Below are 22,490 nucleotides of genomic sequence, written 5' to 3' on the forward strand. Positions count from 1 at the left end.
ACAAAAAATTAAAACTTAATTTCTGGCCGGGATTCGAAACCCTGACACCTGCAATCTGTCTGCGAACATTAGACCGACCTCGTACGACTAAGCTAAGCGCAGCCGATGTGCGCGGGGCGAAATTAACGACCATATTTAACGTTTACTAACGCGAAAGAAAAACTCATTAAAACTCCATAATTCGCCGTTTTCCGGGACCTAAGGCTACGCTAGATCGATTTTCCAACCCCGAGAACCCCTACATAACAAATTTCAGCGAAGCTAATCTTCGGGTGGCCGTCCACCCGTGTGACAAATCTCAGCGCGCTAGGACCATTTTGAAATTTTTCAAAAAAAAAGTCAGCCATATTGATTTTTTTAATGAAACTTTTTCTACTTAAAACCCTGTATGACATTTGGTCGAGCAGCCCCGGCTATCTCTTACCGTTTAAAAGTTGCCATACAAAACAAAAGTGGCCAGTTTTCTCACATTTGTAGTATTTTTCAATTTTTTTTATTTCATTCCAATCAAGGCCTCTTGGAGATTCTACAACAAAAATTTGAGCACTCTACGACAAACTTGAAAAATCTTCAAAAAAAAGTCGGCCATTTTGAAAAAAAAAATGGCGGCGTCAAAAACTGCCCAGGGTCCTCTATGACATTTTGGTCGAGCACCCCCCGGCTATCTCCTGCCGTTTGGCCAGACCGTTCAACATTTTTTTACCCGGAACCGGTAGACCGACGGTCGGATTTTTCCGGGGTCGCAAGATCAACCTCTATACTACCACAGCCACACCAAATACTGCCACCTGCAAAATCTCCTGGCTATTTTTGGAAAAATGTCAGTCGGGTTGCAGCTTTATAATTATTATATAGAAAAATAGAATAGAATATAGAATTGATAAATAAATGAATATACAAGAATTGCTCATTTAAAAGTATATGATATTCTTAAAGAAAATATACAAGTTATATTTAACCAAATTAACATGCAAAGAACTAAGTTATTTTATTTCATCTTTGTTTAAACGACAGGTAGGATAGGATAAGATTGGCTTAATAGTAATTTGAGGAAAGATTTCGTGTAGGGTTCCGTAGTTTTTCGTATTTTTCTCAAAAACTACTGAACCTATCAAGTTCAAAACAATTTTCCTAGAAAGTCTTTATAAAATTTTTATTTTCATATTTTTTAAACATATGGTTCAAAAGTTAGAGGGGGGGGACGCACTTTTTTTTCCTTTAGGAGCGATTATTTCCGAAAATATTAATATTATCAAAAACGATCTTAGTAAACCCTTATTCATTTTTAAATACCTATCCAACAATATATCACATGTTGGGGTTGGAATGAAAAAAAATATCAGCCCCTACTTTACATGTAGGGGGGGGGGGTACCCTAACAAAACATTTTTTTCCATTTTTTATTTTTGCACTTTGTTGGCGTGATTGATATACATATTGGTACCAAATTTCAGCTTTCTAGCGCTTACGGTTACTGAGATTATCCGCGGACGGACGGACGGACAGACAGACATGGTGAAACTATAAGGGTTCCTAGTTGACTACGGAACCCTAAAAACACTACGTGACGTCACGCGAGGCAAGTCCATTGGGCGTTTAGTGTTTTGTATTCGATATCAGTTATATGACTTCACCACGTTAAATATTGCCGGTTATAAAAAGTACATCCTGTATTTTGCTTTATAATCCTGTATTTTCTACATATAAATTCCTCACCATTTTACGATATAATATGATCTCGTACCAACGTCGATCCCCACATGTACTTCAAAATAAAATATGAATAATCGGCGGCGCGTGTGTTAGCTCATTGAATTATATATATTTTATGTATGTGGATTCATATTGAAAGATAAGCGCTCAGCTACCTGCATAGTGAGTGACACGCTTAAATATAAGTCTAAAGTACTTAGATGATAAATCGCATTATTTTATTTGGCAGTAGTAGTAGTAGATTCCACGATGTATACTAAATTTATTATTTATAAATTAAATTATTTACTGACGCATGTGGAAAATAGGTATATTAAGTTAAAATTGTTACTCTAGTAGTCTTATCAAATACAACCCTTTCAGGCTTAGCATTAAATAGCGTGATGCGCACAGTTGAAATAAATTTTGGCGTTTTGTACACAACGTGCGGTTTGTCGAATGTCGAGAGAGGTCATTGCCCTTCCCCGCTGCCGCGCCACGGCCGCGCGGTCGGTATCATAATACCTACACTACCCGCGTCACTGCGCTCGCTTGACTTGATCGAACGCAAATATTAATACCGTATTATTTTTCGAAGCATTCTATTAAACTTACCCAAATTCACGTATCTTATTTATCTTGTCTTTTTAGTTAATAAGATAAGAACTCTAGTAACTTTAATATTTTTTTGGAAAGGTAAAAACCTATTTTTGCTAAATTATCGCAAATTTTATCAAGCACTGGAGTAGGAAAACACAATTTCAGTTTATTGATATATTTAAAGGAGGCAATGCGACGTTTCTTATTTTTTTTAACATGAATATTTTTTTGTGTCTGTTTCGCTAGGTATGACAAATTGTCATATAGCACTCGAGTAAATTGACCCAAACTACGTATACACGCTAAAAATATCATTCTAAATGCAATACAGTTACATTTTTTCTCTCGAATATTTTTTTTACCACATTAGGTCAAATTAAAAATTATAACCACAAATTACCAAATTACTAAAAAAGCACCCTAGGAATGTGACCCAAAACGAAATGTTAAATTTATATGTTATCAATGTATTTATAATCGAAAACAAAATCGACTTTAATATTTTTTTAACTTAGGGCCCAAAATATAGCCAGCGCCGCAGGACTATGAGCGGATGTCAGTTTCAGCGTGTCAGCAAATTGCCGTTTTCCATACATGGCACCAACACGGTATCTCATTCCGCAGTAGTTGGAAAACGCGTAACAAAAGGATGACACAGAAAGCTCTTTGACCGGCCGTCTGGCTGTTTGAGTATGACGCCAGCGCCAGTCCTTTGCCCACTCTCGCAACGAGACCATGTCACGCGCGCGGGTTTCAAACTAACTGGCCGTTAACGAAATACGTTTCGAATTTAGAATCGTTAACTTTTTAAACAAGTGTGTTTTGTTTTTTTTTTTATTCAAAAAGGGCTGGGATTTTTTTTCCGGCCAGCGTCGAAAGATAACAAGTGATAGTGATAAGCGATCGATCTGTTTGCCTAATACGTTTTCGGCAAAGTAAAAAGTGTAGTGCAGTGATGCATCGTGTGGGAACTTGGATTCGGGTTCTGGCTTAAGCGAGGTGAGTCGGTTTTTTGCGAATTGTTGAGACGGTCGTTGACTTTATTATTCATTGAACTTTTTCATGTGTCTAGACGTATTTATTGCCGGTATTATTAATACCTACTCTTCAATTAATGTTGATATGATACGATAATTAATTTACCTTCAATACATGGTAATTGGTAACGAACAGTTTCATATGGAAAAGAACCGCGATTAGTCAAATATAAATAAATGATAGTCAGATACCCTCGTTTGAGTTTTCTTATGATAACGTAGTAGATCTGTCAATAATTTACCTACAAGTAGGTGATATATGTATGAGTATGAGCTATGTTATGTTATGTACATAGATAATAGTAGAATAAGATCCATTGTTTTTTTGGATTTCGAATGTATCTTCGAAAAAAAATTAGCTAGTATAATAAAGTGGTGGTGAACCACTATAACTAAAAACATACTAATCCATGTAGTGACGGTTAAGAATTTCACAACCCCATTTCTTTCTGTGAAATTTTGACGTATAGGCGAGAGGCTGGCAACCTGTCACTGCGATGTTACAATTTCGTTTCCTTTCAACTCCTTGTTCGCCAAGAGTGGCACTGAAACCTGAATAGTTTCATACTCTGCTTACAGGCGTAATTGTATGTATTATGTATGTATAATAAATCCGTACATGTACTTAGTACAAGTTCTAAAACAGGCTATAAAAAAAGATATTGAGTTGCCGATAGTGCTTCCTAGATGTTTTGAAGAAAGTCAAAAAATGTCGTCAAAACAATAAATGAAAACCAACTTGAACAAGATACAAAATTTCAGCATTATGATGTAAAGACAGAATCTTGCATACATATACCTAGTATATCAATATCATACATATTATACTGTGTCAAACAAGTCTGTCAGTAAATAAGAACTAAGAAAACTATAGGTATCCTTTTCTCTAGCACCCTAAATATAGTTTTCTTTGTTCTTATTTACTGACAGAGTTTAAATTACATATACGTATGTCCTAACTATTACCCTGCACAATGAATATGTTATTCATTTCGCTATCACGTTTGCTGGCGAGCTGTACAAGTGTACAGCCATCAATGGAACCTTTGTATTTCTACGATTACTCATCTTAGACAATCGTAAATGAAACTTCAATCATTTAATAATATTTTTATAGTTTTGTCTAGGCCTCATACTATTATATTACGAATCTAGCACGATTCATCAATGCATAATAATAATATAACGACATGCGGAAGTAACCAACGAATAACCATTTCTAGCAAAACTAAAATATATACCGAAACGATTGATAAAATTGGCAGTCGTTTATTTGTCATTTCAGGTGCCGTAGCCGAATGGCACTTCTGCGACGCGAAACGAAAACGAAACGCCGCGAAAGGTAGTCTGGCTCTGTACGCCAATGCGCATGAGCGATAGAGATAGATATCTAGGAGCGTTTCGTTTCGTGAGCGTTTGTGCCATTCGGCTACGTAGGTACCCGCCTCGTGAGCAAGGACCCCGCCGCAAAGGATATACGGGCGAACCTTTCTCATTGTGTATAAATGCCGCCATCAGTTTTCTCATAGTCGCTTTATACTGTTGGGGATATTACCAGGTTGATGATGAAAACTATTACTTGTACCATCACATTTACTTTATTCACTTATAACAAACATATTAACAACCAATTTACAATAAATAATTCAAGACTTCTTCACTACTACTCGTCTGTACTCGAACTGGCCCCCGTCACTGCTTGTCCGCCATTTTTATAACATTCCAACATGGCGGAAACCCAGTGACTACTATTAGTCAATTGATATTCTTTAATACTTTCATCATAAATGACAGTAAGATAAATCAAAATAAGGCATTAATAAATAATTACTCTAACAGCTCGGCCATCCTGTTCGAGGCGAGACCCTTCGCCAAAACTTAATGTGAAATAATTCAAAAGAAAGACAATATCAGTTTATACAAGAAAAAGATTATAAAAGTGTAGTATAATATGCATTTGAAATAATTCTTAAACAATAGAAACACAAAACATCACTTCACTTCATACCGATACCTTTACCCCATAATTACGATATCCTATAAAATGGATTTTTAAATATTTCCATAAATCTTATCAAGAAATATAGGCCCGTGAAAAATAAATATATGAATAACATTAACTTCGATACAATTAAATTAATTACATCTAATTAAATTCATTACATCCAATTGAATTCATTACATCTAATTAAATTATGATAATTAAATTAATTTCACAAGTTATAAACATATTTAAGTAAACAATGCAACACTTCACTTCACACTTCACTCGCGAAACAAGCAAAAAGAACACATTTACACGGTTTTATGACATCACCACCTCATCACACGATTGAATGAAATTCCCGTGCCGCCACGGGCTTTGGCAACATGATGTACCCGTCCGCTGCAACAGCATCATGGGCCACCCAAGCTCTGTCAGCCTGGATAGTGCTGCCGATGCTGCTCATCACGGACGCCGGACATTGCGCCGCCAGACGCAAGCTCGCATACCATGCCAGCGTATGAGGACCCACGGTGGACGATCGAAACAGAGGTATCTTTACCCTGACCCTCTCACCTGGGCACTCCTGGGTAGGAAGTGAATCTACACCCCGACCCTCTCACCTGGGCACTCCTGGGTGGTAAACGAATACCAGACCCTGGCCCTTTCACCTGGACGCTCCTCGGTCCTTGATCTGAAACTTGCAACACTTTCTTTAGGAACATAATTTCGACTGTCTTCGAAATTATGGTAAAACGATTATGGTTCGGTAATCAATTCAATAAGTCATAATGTATCGATAGTCGTTATGATTAATTAAATTATTGTCATCGCCTATTAATATATCTACTGTTTATATATACTGAGTAATTATATTCAAGATTTTTCAGATGTATATATCATACACATTTACAGAATCTTTAAATACTCAAATGACCTGTCAATAAAATATCGCGCCTAGTTAATATTTACCATTTGTAACGTAAACATATTATATTACGCAACCATTTAAGACTAATCGCAAGTACACGACTACGGTGTAGGTCCTTATTATTATTTTTTTTTATCCTGTTATTATTATTATTATTTTAGGTATTAGCTAAGATTGATGCAATAGTATGCCGAAATAGAAAAACTCTTTGTACATATACTATTTAGGTTACAGGTCAACAATAGCGACACCCGTCAGACATTATATACATAATCTCTTTTTTTTATAAATACCGTGTCGTATGAAAAACCAAATACGATATCCGACGTATCTTTATTCGCGCTGATTACAAGCCGCAAGTGGTAAGCAATTCATTTAATTATCAAAAGATCTATTCACACATAAAGCAAGTATATATTTTCTTTTCATGAAGAGCTATCGCGAATTTAAAGACAAAAGATTATTAATGTTTGCTCTCTAGATTTCAAATTGCACATTTTCAATTTATTTCTTTTATCTATGAAAGGGAAACTAGTCGTTAGTAACGATTTTATTTTAAATCTAATAGGTCTCTTTATAACCGATACAAAGTTTAAGTACTTCACTTTTAATATTTTACGAGCTAAACCTGCTAGGTAATAAGTTTTATATGTTATCAATAAAGTCTCTTTTTTTGTTACTTTATTCTTGATCACCTAAGACTATAAAACATGTAAAGAACTGGATACACGTATTACACGTAGCCAAAAGATAAATATGTAATTATTGCTGTACTGCTTTATCCAATCAAAAGTCGCAAATAATATACATTCTGATATTAAGGCACAGTCATTTATGTTGTACTTTTATATTCATGTTTCATGTATTTATAAAGGTTGAAATGAAAGTCTTTCACGTTCATCAACGTGCTTAAATGTTATGCACGTATATCCACGCGCTTTGAATCTCGCACGTTCATCCACGCGCTTTAAATCTCGCACGTTCATCCACGCGCTCTAAATCCCGCACGTCCATCCGCGTGCGTCAACCATTTATTCCACAAGATACGATTCATTGTGCAATACCCTGGCTCAAGTCATTATTTTATACTGGGGCCAAAATACTCGAGTTTACGCGTACATATGACTCTATGACCTACATATGACTGACTCTACATATGACTGACTCTACATATGACTGACTCTACATATGACTGACTCTACATATGACTGACTCTACATATGACTGACTCTACATATGACTGACTCTACATATGACTGACTCTACATATGACTTACTCTACATATGACTTACTCTACATATGACTGACTCTACATATGACTGACTCTACATATGACTGACTCTACATATGACTGACTCTACATATGACTGACTCTACATATGACTGACTCTACATATGACTGACTCTACATATGACTGACTCTACATATGACTGACTCTACATATGACTGACTCTACATATGACTCTACATATGACTCTACATATGACTCTACATATGACTCTACATATGACTCTACATATGACTCTACATATGACTCTACATATGACTCTACATATGACTCTACATATGACTCTACATATGACTCTACATATGACTCTACATATGACTCTACATATGACTCTACATATGACTCTACATATGACTCTACATATGACTACATGTGACCATCACCCATGTCATGTCACATGCACCATAATATATAAGCATATCAAGATTGAATCGTTATTCTTAAGAAGCAAACAGATATTACTTTATTTACTAATAGTCTGAAACATGTCTTAATGATATTTATTCACACCATAGATGTAATTTTTCGATTTCCCATCGAATTATCACTCATGATCACCATGGTAAAATGCGAAGAATTTTGTTTTATACGTTACTTTGATTAAATAATTCTGCCATCACTGGCCATTATAAAATAGTATTCATAAATGTGGTAGCATACCGTCAACAATCAAAATGAGATCAATCAGTCCAATTCGTGAAATAAAACGTTGAAAAACAACACATTACAATTCGTTGAGTTTTAAAACTTTAAAACGCTAAACATTTTTATAACGAGTTATCATAAAATATCTGAAGATGATTAGAGATACAACTTACTCTCCATTATTCATACCAGGGATTGGCAACCTTATTATCAAAGTTGTTTATTTAAATTCAGTACTTAACAGAATTAAACTACCCACAATTGCACAACTTCAATTTTAACGGTTAATATAATATGTTAAATTCACTATTAAATATGTATTTGCAAATGAACAGGAATCGTTTTTGTTCAAAATCGTACTTAAAGCATTAAATATCAAAATTAAGAACTGCATTATAATTCTCAGTTTGAATTGAGATCAACTTTTCATAAGTATACATAATTTTTACCAATCTTGTGTTACCGGACACGAGGGATTAAATTATTGAAGTACTTTATGAGAACATATTTTACACAGCGTATTTCATTCAGCATGAATGTTTAATTGTTTATCTGATCTGTATAACTTGATAAGCTCGAATATGTATAATTATATTATAATAACAGAATACAACAGCAGGACAATTGCCTCGTTGGAATAAATTACACCACTTTTCGGAAACAACATAAAATGGCTTGTGTTTAACAACTCGAGGCATCGTTAAATAAAGCAGTCGTTTAATCAGAACTTTATTTCTATTGATAAGATACAAATTTACTTTACTCATAATTCCACGATTTCCTTATGCCAATTAATTTATGAAATTTTACTGTCACAAACTGAATGACGTATCATATGACGGCGCTTATTGTGTATCCAGAATATACTATTCATATAGTTATCAGATTTATGTGTTTCAATAACTAATGGGCAATGTAATGTTACACACCTTTTGTAAAAAGATTTTTAGGTACAAAAGTAAGTCATCTTTTAAATAAAACAATAATGAGAGTTCATCAATTTATACTGCCATGAGGGTAGATTATCAAACCAGTTTCAGAACATGAAGTTTAATTTTAAGAAATAAATATAATACATGTCTCACTTACCAAAGCAATTTAAATGCACGTTTCGTTAAATAAATCCGTTACATTATTTTGACTAAAAAAAAAAAACCTTACACTTGTGCGGCGTGGCAAAAATCTTATCGATTTTTGTTTCGTCCAACTTCTGAACTGTTGGGGATATTACCAGGTTGATGATGAAAACTATTACTTGTACCATCACATTTACTTTATTCACTTATAACAAACATATTAACAACCAATTTACAATAAATAATTCAAGACTTCTTCACTACTACTCGTCTGTACTCGAACTGGCCCCCGTCACTGCTTGTCCGCCATTTTTATAACATTCCAACATGGCGGAAACCCAGTGACTACTATTAGTCAATTGATATTCTTTAATACTTTCATCATAAATGACAGTAAGATAAATCAAAATAAGGCATTAATAAATAATTACTCTAACAATACGACCACGGGATGAGATGCTGTCGTGCTAATTCTATTCTGATTCCGGCACCACACTGCGCTGTCTTTTTAGGTAACGAGTATGGGTAATTCTCCAATTTACAGAATTATCTAAATACACCTTTTTTTTGAGAGGGGAATTAGAGCATTTTCACATTATCCGATCCGATATCGGATTTCGGAAGGAATTCAATGGAAAAAGCCAAGATGGCACCTGTAATGTATGGGATATCGGTCCTACATCCGATATCGGATCGGATAATGTGAAAACGCACTTACGTCTGACAGAAGGTATAGTCAGAAGTAGTACAGAAGTAGGGTACAGCGGGGCAAATCTCGACTCGGACAATTGTGTCGCTTAACTTCAAACCTGGATAAATCCATTCTGCTTTAAGGTTGAATATATAAAAAATATAATATGATCTGAAAGATAATCAACCTTATAGCAGAATGGATTTACGCAGTTTTGAAGTTAAACGACACAATTTCAACTAATCCATTTTTTCATTAGGTATTTATTACACTATGATTTTGAGTTCTACATGTGTCCTCTGAACACATTGTTGTTGAACACATGCAAACATTGTAAAACATGGAAAAAATGGACCAGTTACATTTGTCCCCCAGTCGAGATTTGCCCCGCTGTAAGTTAAAATTGTCTGCTCCTGACCGAATTATTAGTCATCTGTTTTGCATTTTTCCGAGAACGTTTTTTTTCTGCTCCATTTATACTCAATCCCAACAACAGATCCTTATAATGACAGATCTCAGGGTCTTCGACCACGACACACGTCATATGAATTCTTTAAAAAAATCTTATTGGCGTCGATATTACCTATAAATAATAATTAACTGACCGGCCATACACACACAGACTTATTATACTCTATATCATAAATTAATAAGAGCAAGTCATGTTCCCAAGCCCAGCTGCAAAGACTTACAACTTACAAGTTTTTCATTCAAAATGTTAACTATTAGCTCTCCCTTATAGGTATTGTATGTAAATGCCAACCGGTACACAAAACTCGGCTATGGTATACAACGGAATATAAGTACGAGCAAAGACATATATAACTCCGTATAGACAGATAAAGTCTAAGAAAAAAACGTACCTCAGTACCATACAGAAAAAGATACGGTGGCCTAGATGGCATTACACCTTTGGGGTACGCTCAGCTAGATGGCGCTAATATTAATATTTGACATTTTAACACATATCAAGCTAAGAATATGGGCCAAATTGTCATAACAGATTCAAAAGTTTTATGCCGGTGTCAAGAGATGGCAGTCTATGCACTGTGATTACACATTTTACTTTGGACAGTAATTCTCTATAATACTCGATCCTCTTTGGTACGAGTATGATTTCAAAAGTAAAATTGACCTGGGACCGATTATTTAAATTTCTAACATACGAATACGCCGTTCGGAAGTCTGTGGAAAACGACGATTCTATTAGTAGAATTTGAATCGCTAGTAGTGGAGATTTGTTTTCTTCTCTCCTAAAATTACCCTTTTTAATATTTTCATGTGACGCGTAGGAGAGACAAGTGTATGTGGACAGATTAAGAATTCGCCACCCCCTTTCCTCTGGTGGCTGTCCTAGAAGTGGACTCTGGGTTGTGGGTTCAATTTTGGTGTGGGCGATAGGCTAGCAACCTGTCACTATTACCTTCGATACCTTTCCTCCTTTGCTAAATAGTGGCACTGAGACTTGAGCAGTTTGATGTGTTCTGTCGACTTTTAAGATTCCAGTGAATTTATGTAACAGTCAAATGGGGTAATTTACTGGACATTTACTAAATATCTACTTGCACAAAGTGTATCATAACAATTGAATGATAGAATTTCTGTAGTATTTTTTAGAGAAATGGGAGGGCAGATCACATTTCGTCCCTATTTACCTCGGCATCCCTATTCACCCCATTTGGCAGTACCTACTCATATTTAAGTGTATGTAATATTATTATATTGAATCATCTTTCAATTAGTACAATAGATAGGATAGAGGAGGATATTGTACAAGGATCAAACACATTTTTTTATAATACAATGCGTATTTACACCGGTCATGTTGTAAATATGTTTATAGTGTATGATAAGGGGAATGACCGCCAATGTTGAATATTTCGATAAGCACGTAATTTACATTCATATGAAACTGATAAACCACGTTTAGGTTCATTATTTGCCGAAATTATATATTACTAGTTAACTAAATACACATTTGTAGCTGACTGTACTTGTGTATGTACATATACGAGTAAAAAGCTATTATTCATTTATTTCTGGTACCTTTGTAGAAAACACTTTACATTAACAAGTGAATTAAAAGCAAAATAAAAATAAGTTAACTTTCGTAAGACATATATTATTCAAATATTTAGATATACTCACGTTAATATATCGCGATTTGCGATATGTTTCGAGTCATATGGATTCTTCATCACTCAATCTGGTGAGGTGAAGGGTTCTAACACATCTTCATTTAAATATTTAAATGAAAATGTTATAAAATTATATTTTGCTTTTCGTAATTTATACTTCTACTCACTTTTATTATCATGGCCACTCATGGCTATAATTCTCGTGCTATTGTTATCCTAAAATACGTCGTTTTACGTATGAAAAATTGAAAATCAACATTTTTACCACAAAAAATTTTTACATAGATGTGTGTATCTATGTTATAATTAAGACCATTATAAGACACCATGAGTAAATTTTCACTGGCACTGGCATTGACACTATTGACAGCTCAGTTACTCACAAAGTCAACATTACCCTCCACCATGACACAATGAGCGTAATTGTAGCTCCGTATTATGTAAAGCGTGAATCAGCTGCAGCTATGTAAATAGTACAACTTAGACAACCTCTTATATTCTCTTTGGATTTTTTGTGTAATTCGAGTTTTATTCCCGTTGAATAAGATTCATGTTTCACAAGGCGAATGAAACCCGCAGTGCGAAATACGCAGCTATCTTGAAGCCGATTTTTTACAAATCAAGAGATATCTTCAGATGCTTAAAGCCTCCGCCACACATAAAGCGTTTTGATAGCGCCGCTACCGCTCCGCTACGCTATCAAACCGCGCATGTGTGGCCGAGCTTTAAACTTTATAATAAAGGCTGATACTAATTGTACTGTCTATTATTTTTTATGACCGTCTCTGCTAATAATTGTTGCATGTGGAATGAAGTAAAAGTCGTGAATTAAATTCCAATCACTCAAAAGACATGTTACGTTGTATCAAAACCATAAATATACACCAATTTCTTACATTAGAACTGATTCCATAGGCATGAGGCATGTAACAAAGTATTTTTAATTTTTTAGTAGAATTCATTAACATATTTAGTACACAACTTATATGGTTAGTCATTAGACTCATTAAAAAAACTCATTACGTAGCTCCTGCAGTTTACGACACTATTTGTTGTAACATATCGACTATTATGTTATCTAGTGGTTATTCAAGGAAAACAATATGTATAGGCTTTACAAAGACATGCTACTTATAGACAAGACATAATTTTTCAAATAATTTACGAGTAGGTACGTAAATTAATTTGTTATGCTTCGAATTTTGTGCTACCGCCTTGCTCAGCTTTAGAATGGACAGACTGACCGATTTATATTATAAAATTGAGATATTTCTTTTTGGAATAAGTAAATTAGAAACTTGACATATTTTATAGGAGTATACATTTACCATTTTCAAAATTAAAGTTTATTTCTCATCTACTGAGAACATTCCGACCAACGTACATAGGTATATACTATCAGAAACTTTTCGCAACTTATGCATAAATAGTCATGTAAACTCATTGATATATTCATACATAACTATTTTGACAAAACTAGATGATAACTACTCGTACGAGACTTTCGTTGGAAATTGAGACTATTTTCCAAGTGTTTACCCATATAAATCATCCATATCTAGATGTCATATTGTGTCCCGGCAACAATGATGGGAAAGTGATTGTGCATGCAATGGATCGCTTCCCATGCTGTATTTGTATGTATATGTATTTATTTGCATGGGCGAACCAATTGAATTACTGGTTTGGATAGTTTCCCATGGGAGATGTTGTAGGCTGTCATTCTACCTGTGTCCATAGTCATAGGATGAATTCTCCCATCATAGATTTGCTACGTGGATGTGTTTGATACCCACCAATCATCATGTTTATTGGTTCAAGTAGCGTGACATAGCATAGCACTGACAATAACAGAATAGGCTCAACAAAACTGATCCACACATCAACTCTCTGGCAGAAAGACATAATATGCAACGTTCTTAAGAGTAGCAACATCCTAATCGTTAGTCCCATCCCATGACTCCTGCCTGTCCGTTATTTTGAAGTTTTTTGAAATTATAGTTTATTTCGTAACATATTTCATTAAATAATTTTAACCTTTGTCTTTAGCTTATGTTTACTGATGACATAACCTCAAAATCCCATCCACATGATCCACTAATGCACCAGAAACCTTTACGTAACCATGTGGGCTAGGTCGGACCGCACCTTGCGAAAGGGCACGCCTGCAACCTATATCACCACCAATATATTTTGAACCTTCTTATTGTTTTCACCAGACACTCTCAAAGACCCCTTATCACTGGCATTTCTGGAAGCACTTCCATATATTCCTGAACTGTGGTTTCTTAATTGATACAAGTACTCTTAGGTCAACTTATGCTGGTTGTTATGTTACTTTTTTTAACATTATGTATGTAGTAGTTTAAAGACGTATGTGTGTTGGATTCTCCTGTGAGTTACAACGTTTTTGAAGTTACGTGTCACGGTCAGTTGACAGGTGGAAATGTGCAGTTTTATTAGTAGTTCGAGAAGGATTATGTTTCTTGATACAAATGCTGAACATGGATGGTGTTTATGACCCATGTGGACGTAAAAAGCCTACACGCAATAACAAAATTTACAGTAAAACCTGATATAGTTTATAAAGAATCGTCAAAAGTTTTACGCTCTTACCTAGGTATTCGTACATTATAAACAGTACAAACTCAAAGCACAGTCTTCTAAATTATGGGTTGTTTGTGACGATCAAATTAATAGTATTAAAAAGTAAAAGTAGACCCTCAAACTATAGAAAATATGTATACACATATTTTAACTCCATTTTTAATAGGCCGAGAGTTGGGCCACAAAATTGGCAGTTTTTATAAATGGCTCGGAGCATCAATTTTGGGAACTATTGACTCAAACTCAAAACCTTGCTTTTCATTTCTTTATTTTAAAGTAAAAAGCATTATAAATATTTGCTTAATGCTGATGTACCGTATTCAAGGAAGAATGTGTTGTTTTGCATCCTTCTTTATTAATAGGCGCCTACCGTTTTGAGTCACGCTGTGATATCATCCGTCCCCGTATGTCAGGTCGGTCAACCAACTAAATGTATGTAATCTTGGACTTTAAGTTGTACGTGTAAGAATTAAAACGTATAGAATCAAATACCATGACTGTACCAAACGTACGTCAATTCCTTTTATAAATCAAAATTCATATAGACGTTGTATACCTACACGTTGTTTTGATGTTAAACAACCAGGATAAATTTCAGGATTTGAAAGTTGCGTTCATACTGTAATTTACACCTCTTCTGGTGAAGCAAAGACATATGTAACTCCGTATAGACAGATAAAGTCTAAGAAAAAAACGTACCTCGGAACCATAGAGAAAAAGGTACGGTGGGCTAGATGGCATTACACCTTTGGGGTACGCTCAGCTAGATGGCGCTAATATTAATATTTGACATTTTAACACATATCAAGCTAAGAATATGGGCCAAATTGTCAAAACTGAGGTTCAAAAGTTTTAAGCCTGTGTCAAGAGATGGCAGTCTATGCACTGTGATTACTTACACTTTTTACTTCGACAGTAACTCTCTATAATACTCGATCCTCTTTGGATGAGGTAAGACTTTTAATGTTTGAATAAATATATCGTTTCGGTCAACCAAATTCAATACAACAAGTACTCACAACAACATTTCGGTTAAACTTTCTTATGGAGAAATTCCGCGCACATCGCCTAAAATGTCGGCCATAAATCTCGCATGACGATAAAACAAGTCGCCATCGCCGTATAAGGAACAAGAGGTTAACGCCACGCCAAACCGAACACGCGAACTTCGAAAATCAAAAATCGGTTGTCTCTGTTTTTAGGGTTCCGTAGTCAACTACCCTTATAGTTTCGCCATGTCTGTCTGTCCGTTCGTCCGTCCGTCCGCGGATAATCTCAGTAACCGTTAGCACTAGAAAGCTGAAATTTGGTACCAATATGTATATCAATCACGCCGACAAAGTGCAAAAATAAAAAATTGGAAAAAATGTTTTATTAGGGTACCCCCCATACATGTAAAGTGGGGGCTGATTTTTTTTTTCATTTGAACCCCAACGTGTGATATATTGTTGGATAGGTATTTAAAAATGAATAAGGGTTTACTAAAATCGTTTTTTGATAATATTAATATTTTCGGAAATAATCGCTCCTAAAGGAAAAAAAAGTGCGTCCCCCCCCTCTAACTTTTGAACCATATGTTAAAAAAATATGAAAAAAATCACAAAAGTAGAACTTTATAAAGACTTTCTAGGAAAATTGTTTTGAACTTGATAGGTTCAGTAGTTTTTGAAAAAAATACGGAAAACTACGGAACCCTACACTGAGCGTGGCCCGACACGCTCTTGGCCGGTTTTTCGTATATTAAGTACGAGATAGGGACGACGATTGACGAATTTGGACGGTCACGTAGCAGGGAGCGGCCGGATTGGGCTTACGTGCCTGCAATGCTGAACACCTGAGGTTGCCTACATGTGCCACATAAACTTTGTATCATTTTATAACGATGCCAAAATTCGACGACTGGTTCCTTGTCAAGTTGTTCCTGACGAAGTGACGCAGAAAAAGCAAACATTCAGTGCAGCTGGGTCACACATAAATAATTGATTATCAGTGGGCCATTTTTTTTTCAAAGTTGTCCAAATGTCCACCCCACTTTTCTTTAGATTTGAAAATGTTTGTGCTTTTCACTCAGATTCGCGAGCTCTTTCAATCCTAATAGGAGAAGAAAAGTGTCCCAAGGATTTTTTCTCATTCCGTTACCATTTTTTCATACATTTTGTATGGCGGTAACGGAATGGAAGGTTGAAAATGTATGGAAGTCTTGGGACATTTTTTTCTCCTAATAGGATCGAAAGACTGCGATGAATCGCGTAAAAAATACCCATGTTACAAAATAGTAGGTGACTTTGAAAAAAAGTGGCCCAAGTAAGTAGGTAAGGTTTTTCTGCTAAACCCTTTAACAGGCAAGACGCAAAGACATCGTGAATCCATCATCATGCACCTCATCGCCACCCTGTAGTCCTAAAAATTTTGTGCAAGAAAATAAATACATAAAGATAATTCTACAGGGTGGCCTGTTTTGAAACCAATGCTCTATAAATGGTCAAGTTGCAATTTGTCTAACTTTAAATAAATAAATAAGGAGGTACCTACTCTTAGTCTTGGCCAACCTTACCTATATAATAACCTTATACACAAACAAACAATCGATTAGGTACACAAACCTCTATATACCTACCATATTTGTTGGATCACAGGTTAAACACACAGGTTCCAAGTTTCGGTTACTTATTTACGTCGTGTGTTCCGGGTATGAGTCATGCCAGTCGCCCCTTCCATCTTCCATATGGCGAATAAATGCGATTTTATCTGTCTTTTAGGAGCTATTAAAAGCGACATTTATTTTATTTACGACGTCGACGAGAAATGACAAATGGCTAGAAGTATATCATTAAGACAGCCTCCGCGATTAGGTTTTACTTTCTCCTAAAGATATTGCCTAACCTTACCTACTCATGTTTATTGATCATTAAAGCACTTAAAAATCGTTAAGATTAATAACGTTAGGTAGTTATTATAAATGATTCCCATGACCTCTCTTTTTTAGTCGTTTTCTATTGATATATTTAATCATGATATTCATGATTAATCAAAATTCCCCGATGTGTCTGTCTATAATGTCATTCTTTAGTTAGGTATGTGGTCCAGATAGACTCAAAACTGACTGTCTACATTTTTTAAAGAGACACACGGGTCGAACGCGATTAAATAACATTATTACCTTTTACCCAACGTGTCGGCCAGGTAAAAAAGGTAAGGTTGGGTAAAAGGTATTAATGATATTTTATCGCGTTCAACCGGCGTGTGTCTTTAAAAAACGCGAGAACTTGAAGTGAGTGATTAATGACTGCCTAATACAGAATTTTCAGGGTTTTGTCTAACCTGTGCATGGCCAGGGCAGGAAGCTAAAATGTTTGAAATGTTTTCTTTTATATGTGCTTATTTATCCTGTGCTAAATTACTCCAGCCGTTTTCTTATCAATAACGTAGAGATAAACTAAACTATTTTCAAACCAGATTAGTTATCTTATTCCACTTCCCATTCACGAATTCCTAAGATTGGTATTAATGTATCATCTATGTATTGTATATATAAGAGTTAAATGTCGTAATTACTGTACTCTCTCTATTATACCCGTAAAGCAAACCGAGATGGCATTAGTTTTCTCTGTCAAAAATATGGCATCATGGCTCGCGAATTGGCCTCCACAGTCACCAAACCCGTTGTCTAAACAGTAATGTGTAAATCGTCTGCAATAGACGCAAAGGTCTGTGATAACTCGTACATTATACTATAGTAAAAAAATGGATCAGAGTTTCTATAATCTTTTTTTCATTTCATTGTATTAATTGAACTCTTTTATCTACCGTCGATACAAAATCGACTGCATATTTTCCTGGTATCATCATTCGCTTAGGATACAGCAAAGTTTCTCAGAATTCAGTTGAAGAGTTAAGCCCAGGTCAGTCACTCACCTCAGATGCTCTCAGAGATACAGATAGCATCAGTTCCGTTGCACTCTGTCTGCTTATATCTAGATGAACTCGGGAATGAGCCTTTACCTTTTAGTTCAACTCACTTTTTATTTAACTGCAAAAGTATATAATATAATTATTACCTATCTCCAACTGCCATTTTTTATGATACAGTGTAGTTAATCTTAATCAATATTTGAATTTCGTTTCGAAGCTTTTTCCTGTGTGTCTACTGAAGTAGGCAAAGTGGGTATTTATAATTCAGAATGACATTTGATATTTTCTTTATTTTTCCAAAAACTTCCTTAAATTTTGGCTTGAATTGATTACATGAGACTATGTTAGCCATTCAAGCTATTCATTCCTATTAATCATAACAAACGCATGAGATATACATACTGGTATTATCTTTCAGCCATCGCCCGTCTGAATATATATGAAAAGATGACTGAAAGAAAATACTAGTATGTCTATTTCATGCGTTCGTTGTGATTCATAAGATTAAGTAGCTTCAATGGCTGACATAGTCTCATGTTATCAATCCAAGCCAAAATTTAAGGAAGTTTTTGGAAAAACAAAGAAAATATCAAATGTTATTCTGAATTATACCCACTTTGCCTACTTTAGTAGGCACACAGGAAAAAGCTTGGGTTAGATAAATACCTTCAGTTTGTACCTGAAAATGTTCCTCCGAGACAAGCAGCCATATCTAAAGCAGATGAAAGCCATACACACTAATACATTGCATTTCATTCGTATTTTAATTACTGTATGATCAAATTTGTCCAGAGCCAAAAGTACTAATATTTATATTTATACCCATGTAAAACAATAATTGTACAATCATTGATATATTGTTGTCTGTATGTTGTACGCCATGAAATTAGCCAAAAGTTTTCAACACAACTGTGATGTTAAGTTTAAGGGTAGAGAAATTATGATAGAAAGTTTTTTTTTTATGTCGGTGTATGAAGAATTTTGTCCAGTACTGTACTTTTCTTAGGTTTTTGTTCATATTGATCGAAGGAAGTAATAAACCGAAATGTTCATATTATTCCTTACATTATTATGTTATGTTATATGCTTCACGTCATTCACCTTCACACAATATATCAGAACGTCTTACAGTAATGCCCGCGCCGACCTTAATCCTAAGACAATAAGCCTATTATTGCTTGACCTGTCGTCTCGGCTTTACCACAAAATCAAAAGGTCGTAAGCGTCTAATACATCAGAACCAAATACGTCATTCTGGATCTCGTGTGACGCTAAGTCTGATATGAGCTAATACGGAGTTAGTAACCGAGGTAGATAAATCTAAGGCTAGAGACAGGTTGACCTTAGGCTTTTGTCTACGGCTCTCCCGGTGAAACCAGCTTTGAAATACAAACGCAGAAGAGTCAAGGTACTGAAACTCTGTAGTAGTTTAATTATAGGTATTACTGTAATTTTTTCCTTTATTCAGAATTTAAACGTTAAACTGGTCATCAGGCGCTGGAGTATCTCTTTGAAAAGAAATTTCGCGCTGAGCCCCCACGGTACCAAAGTTTTTTTTTTTTTTTAATTTTTTCTTTGGAAATAAACTTAGGACGATACATATTCTATAGAATAGACAACTACATATCTCTTTGCACCACTTTTTATTAAAATCTGACAAACTAGAACTTACTTTTTAACCGACTTCAAAAAAGGAGGAGGTTCTCAATTCGACTGAATGTTTTTTTTTTTTTATTTTTTTTTTGTTAATTAACCGAGGAGGTTCTCAATTCGACTGAATGTTTTTTTTTGTATGTATGTTACTCGATATCTCCGAGAATGGTGGACCGATTTTCAAAATTTCTTTTTTAATCGAACGGGTATAACCCCGAGATGGTCCCATTGGCACCAAGTCGGGGTCTGATGATGGGATCTTGGAGAAATCGAGGGAACTCTTCAAATGTTATAGGCACATGTAATGTTTTTAGTGTATTTTTCAAAGGTACACCAGTACTTACGCTTGATGGTAATAATTTTATGTGGCTGAGCTGATGATGGAAGGTCAACTCCTCAATGGTTAGGAGTTAAAGAATAATTCTTTCACTACTGTACGTATATTCGGACTGATACATATAATATTTAGGGTACCCCGTCGTCGTCAACGAACTTGTAGACAGAAACTTCTCTTTCGTATCACCCGCAGTGGGACAGCTTATGCTAGGAACTGTTTCATTAAAATTAACTTTTTAACAAAAAATAAAACCGCCTTCAAAAAAAGCGTGTTACAAAACACGGAGAAACTAAAAAGCCAAAAATAATAAACCTTCGAATTCAGATTTCTTATCGGATTGCAATAATCTAAACATCCAAATTATAAACAAATCAATTATTTTTGTAGTCGGTACCAGACCTGTTCGTCGCCTTGCTATTTCCTGTTTGCCCCACCCAACCATACGCAGGCTGGCCCCGACTCCAAAAATAATTGATTTGTTTATAATTTGGATGTTTAGATTATTGCAATCCGATAAGAAATCTGAATTCGAAGGTTTATTATTTTTGGCTTTTTAGTTTCTCCGTGTTTTGTAACACGCTTTTTTTGAAGGCGGTTTTAGTTTTTGTTAAAAAGTTAATTTATTTGTTGATTTTTAGTGGTTCCTAGTGATATTATATGTATAAGTCCGAATATATGTACAGTAGTGAAAGAATTATCCTTTAACTCCTAACCATTGAGGAGTTGACCTTCCATCATCAGCTCAGCCACATAAAATTATTACCATCAGGCGTAAATACTGGTGTACCTTTGAAAAATACACTAAAAACATTACATGTGCCTATAACATTTGAAGAGTTCCCTCGATTTCTCCAAGATCCCATCATCAGACCCCAACTTGGTGCCAATGGGACCATCTCGGGGTTATACCCGTTCGATCAAAAAAAAAATTTTGAAAATCGGTCCACGATTCTCGGAGATATCGAGTAACATACATACAAAAAAAAATAAAAAAAAAACATTCAGTCGAATTGAGAACCTCCTCCTTTTTTGAAGTCGGTTAAAAAGGGCGTGCAGGACGTATGACAAGAAATTTAGTCACATTGATATATTCCATGAAAATGTATGCAGTTTTAAACGCTTATCGTTGCAATGTATCACAGTGTTATAGATACTTGTAATTTTGGTTTGCTTAATACGGTTTTCTTCTTCTGTTTTTGATTGTTTTCTTTTTATTTTGTTTGTTTTTTTTTCTTTTCTGGTTCATTCGAGTTTGCACTTCACATATTGAAAATGTATCGAGCTATCTACTTATAGCATGTTATGGTTTGTAACTTGTAAGTAATATTCTCATTAAGGAAACTGTAAGTCTGCAATTTAAGTGCTTTAATCTATGTCAATGTACATATATGCGACTGTTTGTTTCTTATTAAATAAAATAAAAAAAAAAAAATATCAATAGGAAGTATAGGAACCACTAAAAATCAAGAAATAAATAAACTTAAAAAAAAAACCGCCTTCAAAAATAAGCGCGTTACAAAACACGGAGAAACTAAAAAGCAAACAATAATAAACCTTGGAATTCAGATTTCTTATCATATTGCAATAATATAAACATCCAAATTATAAACAAATCAATTATTTTTGGAGTCGGGGCCAGCCTGGGTATGGTTGGGTGGGGGCAAACAGGCAATAGCAAGGCGACGAACAGGTCTGGTACCGACTACAAAAATAATTGATTTGTTTATAATTTGGATGTTTAGATTATTGCTATACGATAAGAAATCTGAATTCAAAGGTTTTTTTTTTGCTTTTTAGTTTCTCCTTGTTTTGTAACGCGCTTATTTTTGAAGGCGGTTTTTTGTATCGTCATTGTCATCACAGACATCTTAGATGCACTTTATTAACACTGGACGTA

The 22,490-nt window shown here is 35.0% G+C and overlaps 1 protein-coding gene across 3 annotated transcripts in view; it reads left to right on the forward strand.

Annotated features, from left to right (window-relative positions):
- Positions 1–22,490, forward strand: part of LOC125230744 (unconventional myosin IC) — a 137,344-nt gene that overhangs the window by 24,968 nt on the left and 89,886 nt on the right. The window contains exon 1 of one of the 3 annotated variants that reach the window (XM_048136006.1): positions 3,000–3,291. The exons of the other annotated variants lie outside the window; for them this stretch is intronic. The gene's annotated coding sequence lies outside the window, so the exon portion shown is untranslated. Of the gene's footprint in view, positions 1–2,999; positions 3,292–22,490 lie in introns of those variants that run through there. 3 annotated transcript variants of the gene reach the window in all.

Source organism: Leguminivora glycinivorella, chromosome 10 (genome assembly GCF_023078275.1).
Source record: "Leguminivora glycinivorella isolate SPB_JAAS2020 chromosome 10, LegGlyc_1.1, whole genome shotgun sequence".
NCBI classification, from domain to species: Eukaryota; Metazoa; Arthropoda; class Insecta; order Lepidoptera; family Tortricidae; genus Leguminivora; species Leguminivora glycinivorella.